Source organism: Apium graveolens, chromosome 5, assembly GCF_009905375.1.
Source record: "Apium graveolens cultivar Ventura chromosome 5, ASM990537v1, whole genome shotgun sequence".
In the NCBI taxonomy this organism is placed as follows: domain Eukaryota; kingdom Viridiplantae; phylum Streptophyta; class Magnoliopsida; order Apiales; family Apiaceae; genus Apium; species Apium graveolens.
Window position 1 is genome coordinate 34505168 of NC_133651.1, and position 11954 is coordinate 34517121.

The following is an 11954-nucleotide window of genomic DNA, read 5'->3' on the forward strand; positions in this document are numbered from 1 at the left end:
TCGTCCTTGATGCGTAGCTAACATCTAAGATAGGTTGTTAATATCTATTGAAGCGATAGTGAATATAGAGGTTTATAACTTGCCATGCTAGCATAGGTTTATGTATAAATTGACATGCATGATTCGTAGTGTAATTTTAACCATCTTACACACCCTATGTAATCATAATAGACAACTTGTTCTTAAACCGTTATGTTTTCAAATCTTATAGACATATGGGGTCTAAGTATAATTGGTGTCTACTCAACTTCTATCTTGATTGTGGATGTTTAGTAGTAGGGTGTACATATATCGAAAGATAGCGTATCCTAATTTCGTGTTATCTTATTAGTTATCATCACCATCACATGCCATTGATAAAGATATAAACTTTGAATGAAGTATTTAATGAAGTTAGAATCCCATGTTTTATTCTCATATAAGTAAATCACTTTTAATCTCTTAGTTAATGCATGTTAGTATAATCTCTTAAGTAGTTAATCAACTCAAACTTGTTACTTGTCTTAGCTGTGAACGATAATCATACATTGTTGCATTAGTGCATAATCCAAACTTAACCTAAATAAGTCTCTGGGGGAACGAACTCGACTTAAAATCTTATACTACTTGTGATTGCATACGCTTACGTGTATTTTTGCGTGTGTTTTATTGCGAACAATGTCCCTGTATTCAAATATAAAGAGACTGATTAGTCCATGTACTTGGACGAACGATAAAAGAAAAATAAAAAACCAAAAGGAACTCGAGTACATGTCTTGGGACCGAACAAACGACTTTTGAAAGAAAGACAAGAAAAATGTCAAGGGTCAGCTCCCGAAGGATGGTCTAGAGCAAGATTCCCCCCGAAGGAAGTTCTTGCCCTAGAACACCTCGCATGCCATCTTTAAACCCACCAGACCCAGAGTTAGCTCCCTAAGGATTTCTAAAGCAAGATTTCCCCGAAGGAAGTTCTTTCCCAAGAACACCTTGCATGCCATCTTTAAACTCAACCGGAACCCCGGGAAGGAAAAAGAAGAGAAGAAAAAACCCAGAAAAGCATCCCGTAAGCAAAAAAAAGACCAAAAGAAAAAGAAGAAACAACTTTCAAACTCAAAAAATGGAAAAAGCATGCAATGCAGAAAAAATATTTCAAGTAAAGGAATTGAAAATGTAACTTGCTGATTTCGAGGTGTTGTTCAAGCGAAATGGGATGGTCTGTAATGGTGAAATTAACTCTGCCCATCTTGAAGAAACGTCAGAAATCCAAAAGGCACTTGAGAGTGTTTGTGTTGCTGGTGCTTAGATGGAAAGTGAAAAATAAAAAAAATGAACTATGAGTTATATATAGACGCCCAAAACCTAAACGTTTGGGTGCCAAAAACCGTCCTTGGGCGTTTTGAATACAATGGCCCAGATGGAGACTGTTGGGATTCAACGGTCGTGATGAGACTATCACTACTAGAAAAAGTAGAATAGACATCACCTCTTAGACATCAGTTGCTTTTTTGACCGATGTAAAAGGTGTTTTCTACATCGGTTTTTGGCAACCGATGTCTTTTGTTGTTATAAACATCAGTTTTTTAGCCCAACCGATGTTATATGTCTGTTTTAAAAAAATTAATCAACGCACCTTCCCCGTTCCCCCCTTAACCAAATTATTCATTCCCTCTAAGTGTTTCCCCCCTTGTTTTTTGACTTAGTAAAATTTCCCCCTTTTTTCACCCACATCTTCCCCCTCTTTTTTATTAAAAAAATAAAAATTAAAATCAAAAACTGAAAACAAAAACAAACAAAAACAAAAAACGTATTCATCATTTCATCACTCTCTCATCTCTCAGTTCATCACTCTCTCATCTCCCATTTTATCCCTCAATCAGCTCTCATTTCACCTTCCTCTCGTTTCTCTTTCTCACTCACTGAAACTCACCCCTCTATGAAGAACCCTAAATATCACCTCTGGCTCTCAGTCATCTCTCTCGACTATTTTTATGTGCTTTGTGTGCTCTCTGTGCTCGCTCTCTGTGCTCTCTCACCTCTCTCTTTTGGACAGAGTTTGAATTGGGTAAGGTCAAGTCTGAGTTTAAAGGTTAAAGATGTGAGATTAAAGCTTGGAGGTCGAGCATAAATTGGGTAAGATTAACCCTAATTTTTCACTTAGAGGTTTCATTTTAAAACCCTATTTTTTAAATGATTGGTAAAATGTTTGAATTGAGCATGTTAATCTTTTATGCTTTTAGTTGAGTAATTGCTTGAATTATGTATGTGGGTATCAATTCTGATGTATATGTGGGTATATGTTTTTGTTTTGATTTTTGATTTATAAGTATTTATATTATTCTGTCACCCTTTATACAATACTGAGGAATCACGAAATTAGTTTAATTTATATAGTTGATCCGAACATTCATATTCTATTTCCAATTAATCGAGTTCTTTCCTGTTGGAGCATAACGATGCTTCTGATTTTCTTACTTATACAAAATGGCGACTGGTTGATTTTTAGTATCCATATATAATGATAGTGAGAACACATATATGTTTGAGTTTGTATTAGAAGGCTTCACTACTTGTAATATGTACTTACTTATCCCTTTCATGTTATTGATGTCTTTCTTGTCATTGCAGGTGTTTGTTAAGGGAGTGGACAAGGACGACGTAGTACTAATGGCTGCAAGAGTATCGAGGTTAGAGAATCAAGATACAATTGATGCTGCTATCGTTACAATGTTGGCAGACCCTAAACATGTATTTTTAGATGTTTTTAGATAATAGAGATGTTCCTCTTGTGATGCGAAGTAGCTAAATTATACTTGAATTCATGTTTTACTGAAGGCACGAGCTGGAATAACTGAGATCCATTTTCTGCCATTTAATCCAACTGATAAAAGAACAGCACTGACATACATTGACAAAGCTGGTACAATGCATAGAGTTAGTAAATATGCACCAGAGCAGGTAAAACTAGTTCTTGTAGTCTAAAGGTATCGGAGAAATTTCAGAGAATGCATTTGATAAGTTTGTTTGGTCTGGTGTTATGTAGATTCTTGACCTGACACACAACAAAATCCAAAATTGAAAAGAAGGTACATTCAGTAATTGACAATTTTGCAGAACATGGACTTTGATCACTGGGGGTTGCTCGTCAGGTAACTGATAAAGATCTCATAGACAATAGCTTAAGTACTTTTGATGCAAATGTTTATGTTAGTGTACTTAATTTTTTTTTTCGGTTTCTTTCTACAGGAAGTGCCTGAGCGCAACAAAGACAGTTCTGGCGGGCCTTGGGAGTTCATTGCACTTCTTCCTCTCTTTGATCCACCGCGTCATGATAGTGCTGAAACAATTAGAAGAGCTCTGGAACTTGGTGTCAGTGATATTCTCCATTAGTAGTTGCAATTTCAAAAATCAGGTACTATGATATCGTATTTGTTTAAGTAAATATTTTATGTGCTTATCTATACAGTGGTAAAAGCATGGAGAACGCTATGCGTGCTTGTTGCAAAGGAATAAAGATTGGGAAAATTCTAATCCATCGTGATGGTGATAATGGTAAACAGGTATAGTGTTCTAATTTCTAAATTTATTTCTTTGAGTGTGTTTAACACTTTTTGCTGTTGAATTTGTTGCTCCTTGGTTTCTGAATAACATTCATTTGTATATTTACAGCTTATATACGAAAAACTTCCAAAAGATATCTTAGAACGACATGTCTTGCTCTTGGATCTAGTTCTTGGAACTGGTAATATTTGTTGCATATCAAGAGAGTGAGGGAGGGGGATTCCTTTTACTTTCACTTGTTTTCTGAAGTTATTACAAAATAACAAAATTCATTCTTTTATTGAAGGCAACTCAGCCAACCAGGCGATTGAATTACTCATACAGAAGGGAGTACTGGAATCCCATATTATATTTCTTAATCTTATATCTGTAAGTGTTACAAGTAAATTGTTTGCATTTACAGTTATGCCTTAGAGTTCCCTTATCACTGATTCATTTGTCATTGATTCGTATAGGCTCCTGAAGGAATACATTATGTCAGCAAGAGGTTCCCAACGCTTAAAATAGTTACTTCATAGATTGATGTAGCATTAAATGAAGAGTTTCGTGTAATACCGGGTATGGGGGAGTTTGGAGATCGTTACTTTGGTACCGATGATTGATTACTCAGAAGAGTGATATCAGCAATTATCTTGGTGTTTACTCTCGAAGGACATACCACACCAGCCTATGTAACATAGAGTTAGAGAGTGTAAATGTAGATCAACTCGTGCACACAGGTGAGTTTGTATTTTGTCTTTTATCTAGCAATTATGTTGGAGGAAGCTTTGAGTTTTGCATATATATATAAAATCTTTGGCTACTGCATGAGGAATGTGATGTATGATATTCTTAATTGTTTAATGGTATTATTAACCCAGAAACCTGACAGTTTAAGTTTGATTCTGGCATTCAAGTGTTTGGGACCCGTACATATGATTATTGTCATCATACGGGACGAGGCTACATGAGCTTTACTAAGGAGTGTGAAGATGCAGAAGAACGAGGGCGTTCCTCAAATGATATTTTACATGCTATTATCGGTACCAAGTCAAATTCTTTGTATAGACAGTAGTAGAATATATGAATGGATATGTGTAGTACTTGATATTTGGATTAGACGAATCTGTTGTACCTGATGTTTGAATATTGATTGTTAGATTTATAGATGACTGGTATTATGCAGCAATTGGTTTTGGTACTTCATTGGTTTTTGGAATCTATAGTTTTAAAATATGCATTAATAAAACAGGTACAAACATCATTACAATGGAAAATGATGTCTGTCAAAGCTTAATACATCAGTTCTAGTGGACCATTAACATCAGTAAAAACTGATGTTAAATACTACAACAAAAAAAATTATTAAAACAAAAAACTGATGTTATTAAGTATTATAGACATCAGTTTGTTACAAATAGACATCGGTTACCAATTAAGAACCGATGTCAAAGGTATTGTTAACATCGGTTTTTGATGAAAACTGTTGTTACTGGTACTAGTAACATCAGTTTATTGGTTAAATTGAAAGATTTTGCTTAGCTCATATATATTTAAATTGATAAAAATATCATATTCTGATGATATATGAAGATTAGATATGCATGAGAAATTTAATATCAAGATATAGAAATCGGTTTTAAACAAAGAACTGATGTTATATGTTGTATTTAACATCAGTTTAAAACCGATGTTAAATGGGGGGTCTTTAACATCACCCACGAAGACATCGGATTTTTGCATTCATAGACATCGGTTTTTAGCCGATGTCTATTGACGTTTTTCTAGTAGTGTATGTAAAGACGTGATAGACAGCTGTCCACCTTATTAGGCCCCTAATTCCCCATGATGTCGCCAAGTGTCCTGACAAACCAGAGGAAAGACAGAAGGAGAGACCTAGATTTTTCACCCCAAAATGGGCCAAGAACGATGTCTGTCGACTGATCGATGGACTGGACGAAAACATAGGCCCAATAAGGCCCAACAAGCGAATGCCCATAGAGCTTTAGAACCATTGGGTCGAAAGCCCACACAGTTCAAAGGCCGAAGGCCTACTTAGCCTCTCACCAGCTGTTCAACGACACAAAATCATAACGGCTGTCCCATATCACTCGTCTAACGTTCGCCCGGTTTTCTCTTATAATGGACGAACATTAATTACAGGTTTGAGTATAAATACCCCAAGTAATGTAAAAAATATGACAACTACATACACTCTCAAAATCTCTCTGCATTCTTGTATTCTCAAACATATTCTACATCCAGATTACTGATTCTCACACCGCAGGTGAATCGGGGGGACAATCCCTCGCATTCTCTTCTTTTTTAGGTCCAAGCCGAAGGCTTTTCTTGGACGACTATGGTTCTTGCATCCGAAGGAATCTGGTTGTAACACATATAATACAGACTCAAGTGCAGATGAATATACTTAAATGCAGTTTATCTGCTGTTTATCCTTTGCAAGCAAACTCTCATTTATAGATGTTCAATTTTCAAAGTCAATAACAGAGTCACAACATAAAAATACATATCCTACATGTTATTTTTTGTACAAAAAATCTTAAAACAATTTGCAGAAAAATCCTAAGGAGCCTACTTAAGAGAATGTCGAAAGGTAAGATATCAAATCTGGAAATCTATTTTAATTCAAAAGTATGGTGAAACGATATTGGACACAATTATATATTTACTACCTTGACAGTTCATTCATACTCATACATGCAAGTGGAGAAAAGTTAAAATTGGTCAAAGTAGAGTTTGACTGCCACCACATTTGATTTATAAAGATGAGTGAAGAAAACTTGAAGCTGGATCAAAGTTCTCCCATTTCATTTTTAGAAACAATGAATGTATTTACAAAAAATGCACTTAAAGAAGCTCAAGGGGCATGGTTAATTCGTTAGTATTCACATAATTATTTCTCTGTACAAGAGATTAACTTATTTAGAACTACTTAAAGGTACGATATTTTGATATAAAAAGTAGAGCACGTGTAAATACAAAAAACACAATAAATTTCACGACAGTAACGTAAGCATTCATGCTTATGCATTCGATGCTCCAAGATGCCAGATACAAAATGAATATCTGCATTATAAGAGGACACATACAGAATATTTAAAGGACATCAGAAGATGAAAATATAGATATATACAATACTTACTCTTTATATGTCGGAGAATGTCCTCCCCATCAACTAAAAGGAGGAAAGTAATATTACGTATGAAATGCACACAGGGGGGTGAATATGTGTTTCTTAATTTTTACTTATAAAAAAATTATAAATTGTTTTCAAGAAATCAAGTTTAATGTTTAGGCTTGCTTGAACTTAAAATATAAACTACTTTGTAGTGATAATCTATCAACTATAAAATAAACGAAAAAATAATTATCAAAACTCACTTGATCTTTATTCAAAATCAATTGGGTTGTGCTACAAATCTAAGTTCTTGATATTGAAGAACTTGGCTTCTACTTGAGAGGATACAATAAAATCTAGACTGTTTATTTATAGAGAATTGAGAGACCTCCACAAGTGCAATTTCTACATGTAGAGTTTTGGAGACCTCGACAAGACAAGTTCACTTATAGAGAACTCAGAGACCTCGACAAGTCAAAGACACGTATAGAGAACTAAGAGATGTGGATAAACCATTATACTTATCGAGATGTTAGTTCTCTACACAACAAACTGGAGATCTCGATATGAACCTCAAGTATAGAATGCATACAAGTTAAATATTAAAGATTATCAATCATCTAATCACTTAACTTGAAGAGTGCAAGATCAAGGGCCAAGATTAACTGAAAAAAGGAAGGTCACAGACCTACAAGATTTGCAAGGATTCACTAAGCCAGAAATGGAAAGTTTTAGATATAACTTAAAGAAGGGTTTAGTACATCTTATTGCATGTTGTGTAAACCTGTGTTCACTAATCTATAAAGTGAACACTGGTGTAATAACCCCAATTTTTGGAAATTTTGAAACACTGATGAATAGTAACTTTTGCTGACTATGCTGATTAAGAAAATTATCAGACCACGCTATATAGAAGTACTGTTATGGAAATTCTAAGATCGTATTAGTATTTCATAAAGTAAATGAGTGTATGTAAAGATCGTCAGAATCCAAATTCGAACACTTTGATTTTTACCGAAAATCCACCAAATACCAAAAGAATTGAGTATAAGGTAACATGATTAAAAGAATTTAAATTCAAGGATTATAAGAGAGGATCATAAAAGGAATATAAAATATTGAGAAAGGTTTAGGGGAACCCAAGTAATAAGATATTGGATATGATCCCTTAAACGACGAACGAAAATGAAAGTTAAGAGAACCGTATAACAGATAAGCGGTCATTAGCCAAATAATTAAGCACTAATAAAGGAATTAGCACAAGATGAGATCATCAAGCCTTAGGGAATTGACATGTGGCAAGTTGATGACATAAGGAAGGTGATGTAAGCATGGTTAATAGATATTTGTGCAAGTTGACAAGTAACCAAGCTAAACACCACACAAATCACCAATACAAATCAAAGAAGCTTTTCCATTTTCTCCATTTCTTCATTTTGCTCTCGGCCAAAATAATACCAGCAACTTCAAACTGCCATATCTCCTCAATACCCATTCAAATATTGTGTTCAATAGCTCGTTAGAAAGGTATTGAGATGACCTACAACTCTTGTTCACAAGTCTCGTCCAAATAATCATGGTAAGACCCTCATTTTTACAGTTCTTTAAATCGGACTAATTGTAACTCCAAAAGTTCTAACTCATTTCTTGAACTCCTTTGCAAGTTTGAACATGATAAACATAGATTAAGGCTCTCTTAAGGATTACAATCTCTTGTAAGTGGCTTAAGGATCTAAGGAAGGTATAAACTTAAAACCCTAGCTTTGATTTTATGATTCCATTAAGTTTTATTGAAGTATTGTTAGTATTAAGGCTTGATCTTTGATTATAAGTAGTTTTGGTGGATTTGTATTGGTTTTGAATATTGGGTCTTTGATTGGTTGGATAAATTGGTAAAACTTTGATTTGGGGACTGAGTTTGTAGTATGATGGTCGAATATTGTTGTGTTGGTGGTTGTGAATGAATTGACGAGGATTTAGAGTTGTAATTATTTTGGGAATCTCGTAAACATAGCCTTTGTAATGCCCGTTTTCCTTAGACTGTGTTTGCATGAATATTGGACCAGAGAACTCACTGTAAGATTCTGACATTTGCCATTTTTAGCTAGATCATGTCATAAGCTTTGTTTTGGTATGTTGTTCGGTTAGATCCGATGTACGGTTTAGGAGAAACGACCGTTTTAAGTAACGGCATTTCGCGAACGAACCCTTACCCCTCGCTTAAATTTGAAACCTTGTTTAAGGCCCTTAAAAGTCTAATTGGATTATGAAACAATTATTTAAGGTGGGTTAGGCAGTTGATAAAGTACTCGCGAAAGAGTTGCCTTAAAATTTGTAACGGTTAATTTATTAAAATTGGTGGATCCGAGGGTACGCAAGCGATTAATGCAAATCATTAAGCGTATAAACGACCGAAAGCGACCGTTAGGGTATGAGTGAGTTTTAACTAGTTTCTTAAGCGATCGTGATCTAATTCCGTTTTATTTTGTTGTTCATAGGCTACCGGACCCACTCTAAGCTTAAGTCTACCTCGGAACACTTAGGCAAGTTTTCTACCCGTTATACTGTTGTTGTGATGTAAATATATTGATGCATTATCTTGAGATAAGTGCATGACTGTTATTAGCAAATCTTGCGATATATTGGAGCATGTTGATATGGTATATATATGCATGTTGTGAAATCTTGATATTCTATTATCAATTCAAATGCTTATAAACTGCATAATACCTATGCTAGAGATAAGCAGTAGTTGCGTATACCATTAGTATAGGGGACCCAAGGGTGAACATTTTTCTAAACCGGGAATCGATGTTCCCGAGTATAATATATGTATATTTATATATATATATAGTTTTCTATAATTATTAATCGAATAAGGTATATTCGACAATTTTGAATAATAATCAAGCTTATTTTTTATTATTCAGATGGAGATCGTACTTTCGTATAAGTATATCTTTTGTTATTTATTATTCGTTTCAAGTATGAGTTTATAAAACTTCTACTTCAATTATTTTTATAAAGATTATCCTTATGGGAATATTATTTAAATAATAATTTTCAGATATTTTCTAACATATCGGGACTGAATTATTTTATTAAATCATCATTACTCTAAACATTCTTTAAAATGTTTTCGAGTCTTCAAAATGATTTTAAAAGTTAGAGCGGATCCCAAAACTCGTTTTCAAATTTAAGATCTTCCTTTCAAAGGGGATTTAAATACTCGCCCAAAAATCTGAGGGATCCGGCTCTGTGGTGTATTTTATATTCACAACGAGGGTGCGGTTTTGATAAAATAAATTGATTACTTGCCCAACGTTCAGGAAGTAAGTCCATCTAATTGAGTCGGCATAAGCGACAGGCCGGGGTACGGTCTATCAAAGTGTAAGTGGTTGGGTGGTAGTCCATCAACGTATAAGAGGCCGGGTGGCAGTCCAGCACAAGGCCCTAATGCGGCCAGGGTGATGACCGGTGGGGGATTCATCCATCTACTAGTAGAAAAGGTTACTTAATTGGAATCTTTGCCTGATCAGCAAGATATCGGGTTTATGCCAAAATTCTCTTCGTCCCAAATTCATTGGATATTACAACTCTGTTTATACTTTTCATGACAGAGGTTTTCAGGGAATGTATGAGATATATATATATCGAAACTTAATGAAGTATCTCGTAACTTCATTTCATTCAAATAATATTTCAAAGATTGAATCTATTCAAGTCTTATCTTGTAGTCTCATCTATGTGATGAACTTTTGAAACTGATTATAGCTTGAACGGTGGTAGTTCGAGTAGTATTCGGAAAAGATATAAGTATATTGGAGTATCTTATAACTTCATCTTTTCAACTTATATCTAGTTAATGATTATCTTATGCATGACAAAGATTTTCATAAAAACGTTGAGACAAGGTTAGATATATGAGATCACCTTGCAATGATATTTTTATATAGTTATAAATGGGAACTCTGTGTATATTATACATGTAAGAGGATTTCAAAGATTTTGAAAAGTATATATGTATATATATACTGAATATTTTGTGACTTCGTCGCATTAAGATATCAAACTTGGTTCATTTCGGCTTGACCAAGACTATCATGAGTACTATGAGAATGCTCATATATTGCTAATTATTATACATATTATTTCGGTGGGCTTGTTGCTCACCCTTACTTTCTTCTTTCATCACACAACAACAGATAGACAAGATGAACAGGACCAAGCTCCCAATTCGCAAGCGGATAGGAAATGTTCCACAGTTTCCTGTAGGCGTTGATGCCGTTATAGCTGAGGTAGGAACTACCAATAGGCAAGGTTTTCACCTGTTAATGTACCAGACTTATGTATATTATGAATTGTAATAATGGCAAGGAATATATAATTTTTTCAGAAACCCTTTTTGAGGTGTAATGACTTATAATTGTGGAATAAAATGACTTGTGTTATTTTGGTATTCATCTCTGAGACTATAACTTGTGGTGTGTGTGTATTGTGGGGTCACAGTACGCATAAATTGGTTGTTTATTTAGATTAAGTGTTGTTAAGGGAAATGGAACTCGTGACAACCCAGATCCCCGACCCCGGATTTGGGGGTGTTACAACTGGTCCTTTGTTTTTATATGTAACAAACATATTAAAATTTTTGCAGTACTCTCTCAAGATAGAAGCTGAGTTCTTTACTTACAAAGAACCCAGGATTTATAGCAAGACATAACTTGATTTTAATACAAAATTAAGTGAGTTTTGAAATATTGTGTTTATTGTTTTATTTCTGCTAACATAATATAACTGCATCTCTTATTTGCTTTATTCCCACATCCATAAAAGTTTGAAAAAGGCTAGTAATATCCAAAACACATTCCCCCCCTTTGTGTTGTATTCAATATCTAACAAGTGGTATTAGAGAAAAATCTGAAAGTAAACAGATCAAGATCTTGGAAAAATGATTACACAGAAGTTAAGCAGTATCAAGATACCAACCCTTGATAGAGCCAACTATACTTTATGGAAAAAAGAAGATGATGATGTTTATAAAAATGGCCAATCCATTATATGTTCAGATTCTCAAGAATGGCCCTTTCACTCCCATAGAAAGAGTTGAGAATCTAAGGGAGACATAGTCATCCCAACTCATTATGCTCCAAAGGACCCCTCAAAATACACTGAAACTGAAAAGGAGAAAGTCTATCTGGATAGTGGTTTTCAACTAATTCTGATAGAGTCATTTGATAATGCGATGTACAATAACATTATCAACTGTGACACAACCAAACAGATCTGGGAGAAAATAGAA

At 34.4% G+C, this 11954-nt stretch overlaps 1 pseudogene; it reads left to right on the forward strand.

Moving 5' to 3' along the window:
- The first annotated feature begins 2664 nt into the window (after window positions 1-2664).
- On the forward strand, window positions 2665-3869 carry LOC141659969 (plasma membrane ATPase 2-like; annotated as a pseudogene).
- Window positions 3870-11954: the final 8085 nt, after the last annotated feature.